This window comes from Cavia porcellus, unplaced genomic scaffold, assembly GCF_034190915.1.
Source record: "Cavia porcellus strain 051 isolate PalLab524CR breed Dunkin Hartley unplaced genomic scaffold, mCavPor4.1 scaffold_21, whole genome shotgun sequence".
Classification (NCBI taxonomy): domain Eukaryota; kingdom Metazoa; phylum Chordata; class Mammalia; order Rodentia; family Caviidae; genus Cavia; species Cavia porcellus.
The window spans coordinates 44163237-44169236 of NW_026947504.1; positions in this window are offsets into that span (position 1 = coordinate 44163237).

Below are 6000 nucleotides of genomic sequence, written 5' to 3' on the forward strand. Positions count from 1 at the left end.
AGAGTTAACATATATCTGGAGTTAACGTAAAACTTCTGGCAAGTAGATAAACTGGCCAAGTTCCTCTAAGTTTTGGAATAAAGCAGAGAGGGAAAAAAAGTTGAGCTTTTTTATATTACGTATTCGACATAATGTTGAACATCTGCAGGCAGCAACATGTACTGATAACCACGAGACCAAATCATCCCTGACTGGAGACAGGGACTGCTGATCCAGAAGTAATGGAACAATTAAATGCATATTAAGAAACAGGGCATTGCTGGTATTATTCTTCTGATTTTATCAAGCATCATCAGTATCTCATCCTCACACTAAGCAACTTCTAATCAAGGCATGTGACTTTTGCTAATTGACATGTGAGATTTCAAATGCTCAGAATGCTTAGCGTAAAGGAAACCTGAACATCAACATTTGGCTGACAGTAATAACTGCTATAAATCTTCTTGAGCAAGTTACACAGTGTCTTAGAGTAAAAGTATACCTCTAACACACTCTGTTGCACCATTTGTAATGGTGTATTAGTGCTGTTTTCCCAGGGGAAATGAGGAGAAATTTTGCCTGAACTCTTCATGCTGTCCAGTTGGAAGGCCTTTTAGGGAAGGCTGAATTGGGTCAGAATGGATTCCAAGAAGAATTACACTGAAGCATCCTATGGGATTTTTACACCCAGTTGTTAAAATAATTCTGCAACTTACTGCTAGCTTATTCCAATGAAACAATACATTCTGAAATATGATTCAGAAGCCTGTTTTTCAATTTGAACATTTTGGTATTGAGGTATTGAAAATGTAGGAGATGTTCACAGAGGAACCTAGAAAAAAAAACAACAGAAAAGATCAATTTCATTCCTTCATGGTATCTTGTGAGAAAAACAATATTAATCTGTCATAATATTTGTCTCAATTAAATTATTATTATAACTGTATTTTTCTGATTTACATCATACAATGACTCTTTCTTCTTAGGTTGTACATACGGTGGTCTGTAACTGCTTATTGAATACAACAGAAGAAACGTTTTATGAAAATACATTTCTGTATCAGTAAATTAGCTTCTAGAACATTCTTGATGTCGTTATATAAAAGATTACTGATTATTGACAGTTGATAAAGATGTACATTTTTAAGAGAATCATGGTATGCTCATACAACAAAAAGAAAATCTTAGATCTTTCTCTACAGAATTTCAGACTAGTGATTTTAAATGTATCCAACCTGAGAAGCATGTTTGGAACTTGTAAAAATTCCCTGGAGGTCGACAAATGCCAGCCCTCAGCAAATTTTATAGTTAGGATTAGTTAAAGAAGGTCTTTAAAATGAGAGCCAGACTATGCATACGAATTAGTTGCAAATTTAGAGTTTGGAGAATAATCCATGCAAAGAAAAATGTTATCAAATTGTGAAAAGATCATAGTATTGTAACTTAAAAAGCTAAAATCAGTCCTCAATATCATACTATATGGCCATAATGGGAGGAATGCATGGCCCATCATGCTTGAACCCTGATATATGGTTGCAGTTTGTGGTAGGGTGAAGGAAAGAAACAGTTTCAGAAAACACATCAAAAAGATGGAAAACACATGTTGGAAAGTTTAGGGAAGGACACAATTCTTCCCTTCCAGAACAGTCATCAAAAGTCTCTGTTTCTTTCTGTGTCTGTCAGTCAGTCTATCTTTCTCTCTCTCCACAGAAGACCCATTGTTTTCTGTTCTTCTGGCCTGTGAAAGAATTCTGTCCCAGTGGGGCTGCACACTTTTTTTAGCATTTGGGTGGAAGAATGAAATATGTCTGACTTTACAGGGTTGAAGAGTCTGATTTGGAAAAGTAACTCATTAATGGAAAATAAATGGCTCATTATGTAACTGAAGAATACTAATGTGGCTGAAAGACAAGGGTATTTGTGTCTTGCCATCGGGATGTTAATGGACTGGCAGTGTTCCACTTTTTAATGGATTTGTACAATATGTCTTCTGCCCCCTGGAAACTATCAAGTCACAGCACTATCATCCCTGTCACCAGCGTGTCCCTCCTCTAAATTTGCCTTTCACAGATAATGGAATGAACAAACCTGGGTATTCAAACCAAGAGCAGATGTTTAGAAGCTGGTATTTTTTTTCAGAGTGGTTCCTTGTACCATATTTTTTATAAACCCCTCTGTAAAAAAATAGCCTTTAGGATTTTGAAAACATTCCCTGAGTATCATTTTGCTTTCTGGCAGACTTTTCAAAGTATAAGTTGCACATAACAGTACTTATTGTAAAACATGAAGAGGCCTCAAGGCTAAGGCTGTGTCTTGTGGGGAAGTCCTCCTCGTTATACAAACGCTTTGGCCATGAGGGTTCCAACCATAACTGACACCAGGCTTAGCAGCTCTATCAGCTAAAATTCTGGGAAACATCCAGAGATCTTCATTATCTTTGAGTGAAGAAAAAAGTTTTCTTAACATTTTTAGGTTATTATGAATAAAGGAATAGTTAAGGGAACTCAAAGTAAGCAAAAATTAAATTTTGTGGATTTTTCTCCATCTTTAAAACGTGGAAACAAACTTAAACATCAGCTAAATTTAGTGGTGTACTGTAATCCCAGCACTTGGGAGGCTGAGGCAGGAAAATCTTTGCAAGTTCAAGATCAGCCTGGGGGACAAAATAAGCTCAAGGCCAGCTCGAACTGCATGTGAGACTCTGTCTCAAAAAAAAAAAAAAATCAATGGGCAATTTGGAGTGATCAAAAAAGCAAAAGATATGCTTGAATATTTGCATTGACATATAAGTCAACAATAGGTGGAAAAATCCGAGGCACCTTCCCGATAAAGTATTTCCAATGGATTTTCACTAAATCAGTCTTCCAAATATGCTGTGGTCTAACGTACCTAAGAGTGAAATCATATTCAGAAAAGAAGATGATTAACTATGCCTCAAGCATGAAGTGATGTTTCTTTATGTTAACTCTCATAAAAGTAGAGCAGGAACTTCTTTTAGTGGAGTATTGGCAGTGTGCACCATCTTTGCATCAAGGAGACTCTCATTTTCTTCACAAACCTGTTATGTGACAGATTCACCTTTATGTTAAGTAGTCAATGTAGCTATTTGACCTTAACCAGGCTGGGTGTTCTTGCCATTTTAAAACTGCATAGGTATTAACAGTACTTTCTATTAGCAGTATTTACTTGCATTTCTCTGGAGACATCTAGTGGAGAAAATATGGTACACAAAGTTTTTAGAAGCACAGATCTATTACATTTTTATTTAAAAAGTGATCAATTTGGAGTTCATATTGAAAAGCTCATACATTTTACACACATCTCAAAGTGCCAAACAACTGAGCATTAATAATAATTTCTTGCATGCAATATAGCAAAGCTGATGATGCAAACTGGCCAGACAACTGATATGAAATCTAGATAAATGTTGAAAAATCTAGTCCTTTTTTCTGTAGGTTTGTAGCTGAAAAATGAATCACTTCATTTTATCTGAGTTCTCTTCTGATTCTAGCTAAGTTGTTGCCAACAGAATGTCTCTTGTGGTTTTCTGTTTTAAATGCCCTGTAACCTTCCAGTTTGAGGCCATTCGTTTTGACTCTGAAACAGAGGTCGATGGGTGATTGCAGAGCTTGTTAATAAAATTCCAAATATCAGTTTGGCTGCTTGCATTCCTATATTGTTCATGAATCCACTTGGTGATATTCCTTCAGGTCACACTGTAAGATAAAAAGATAGATAACTGTTACAATGAAAATAACTCTGTAACTATCGAGTTCCCTATGGTGCATTTGGCTTGCTGAAAGAATGCTTATAATTATGATAACTTCAGATTTATAGTCTCCATTTATACTTTTTCTTGGACCCTTCCCTCCAAAATAACAACATACCGAGGTTCCATGTTTAGACCCCTCCATCCTAATTGGTACTTTGCTTCGCCTGACCTGCTCATGTCCAGCACTGTCCTCACTTTCTTCATCTATTTACAGTGATGTGAAACGTAGTCCATTTGCTTTCTCTCTACACCTGGGAAGCTTTTATACTTCTTTACAGGAAAAATATACCACCAAATATTCAGTTGTTTTTTTTTTTTGTTTTTTGACCATGATATGATTGTTATCTTCAAATAAATTCAGTCTCTTGATATTACAGTCTATTTCTCCAAATCATTGGTAATGAATTCGAGTTTAGACACTGAGTAGTACAATTTGAGGTTTTTTCTTTCCTCTTTTCTTCTTCTACAATTTGATTTTATCATTTTTTGAGATGGGACCTCACTAGGCAGTTTAGGCTGGCCTTGAACTCACTGTGTAATCCAGGATGTCCTCAGACTCACTGTGATCCTCCTGCCTCAGCCTGTAATCCCAGCCAAGTACTGGGATGCACCACATGCTGGTGAGATTCCTTCTTTTTTGCTCTTTCCATACATCATGTTTTTCTTACTTAAATTTACTTGCAAAATGTCACCTTTTATCTAAAATATATCTATTGAGTAAAGTTTTTTTATTCATATGCAAACCAGTCTTGGTATTATTACTTATGGTATTATTACTTGCTATTATTACTTATGGGGCTGTGGATGGAAAAACTTGCTAGCAAATGTTAGTAAAAGATATCCCAGAGAAAAACATATTTGTGCACAAAAATGAATGAGATGGATAGGACTTTAGGATATATATATGAATTCATATATATATATATGAATTGTATAGGAGATTGGATGTAATGGCTTCTTAGAATATTACAAACAAAGAAAGAAGGAGGAGAAAGAGGAAAATTTCAGTACAGAAAGTTGAATGTGGGAGACAGAAAACTATTCGAGTGAATATAGAGACTGATTATTGAAAGAAAATGGTCTGCGGTAGTTACTTTGACATATTAATGAGAAAACATTAATTTTTGAGATATATATTTTTGCATTTAATAAATCATTTTCACTTTAAGTAAACAGTGTGCAGAGATGGGTTAAAATAATAACAATAACATATTTAATCTAATGTCATGAATTTGCATTAGTGTTTCTTGGAATTCATATACAAAGTAAAATATGTTTAGAAAATCACTGTTTTAGGAGGTAGGGTATAGCATGGTAAAGTAAGAAACTTACTTTACTAACTAAGCAGTGTAAAGCCATGAAATTTGTAAATAATTTTTCAACATGAGAAATTATTACTCAGAAACTTTTGCTTTTCTAAAACAAAATGTATCAATTTTCAGTTATGTTTGGCTGCACATATTTGTATCATGTGACATATTTGTCCATAGTTTTAAAAATCCAACTCTTACAAGGTTAATAGCCAGGTAGAATGTGGAAGTACTTTGAAATCTGTCAAGTAGTACCTACATTTTACAATAAGTTTTAGAGAATCATGAGAATATCCTTCCACTTATGGTGTCCTATCTCTGTGTTCTTGGATTACATTTCCCTCTGGCATATTAGAATTTAGAATAATTCCAATTTAAAGAAACTACCAATTGATGCAGGCTCCTTGAATGCAAGGAACTTTTCATAATGGAAGAAAATTAAAAGAATATTTTGAAGTCAAGATACAAAATTGAGACCTGAATGAATTTAAGGATTTGAGGTCCATATTGCAGGCTTGAAGGTCTGACCTCTAGTGGTTGTAACTAATTATTGCAACTTAAAACGAAGGGATATTATTAAATGTTTCTTCAGGAATTATTTTATACTGCTTGATGCCAGATCATCAGGAATCTAGATCATTACTGATCTTTCTTCATGCTCCAAATCTGTCAGATTTAGTAAGGAGTTCTGGAACCGGACCAGTAGCTAATCACGAGTTGGCCACTAGAATTCACATTCTCTCTATAAAGTCTCAATTTCACTTGCTATCTCTCGTTCATCATAGTTTATTACAGATCAGAACAATTCATTCAGTGGCCTCATCCAGATCCACTTTTAGTAACATGGGATAGAAGTTATTCTGTCCCTTGGAGTTAATCTCATTGAAAGTAGATGCTCTCCTATTTCTCGGCATCTCATGTACATTTTCTTTTTTTCCT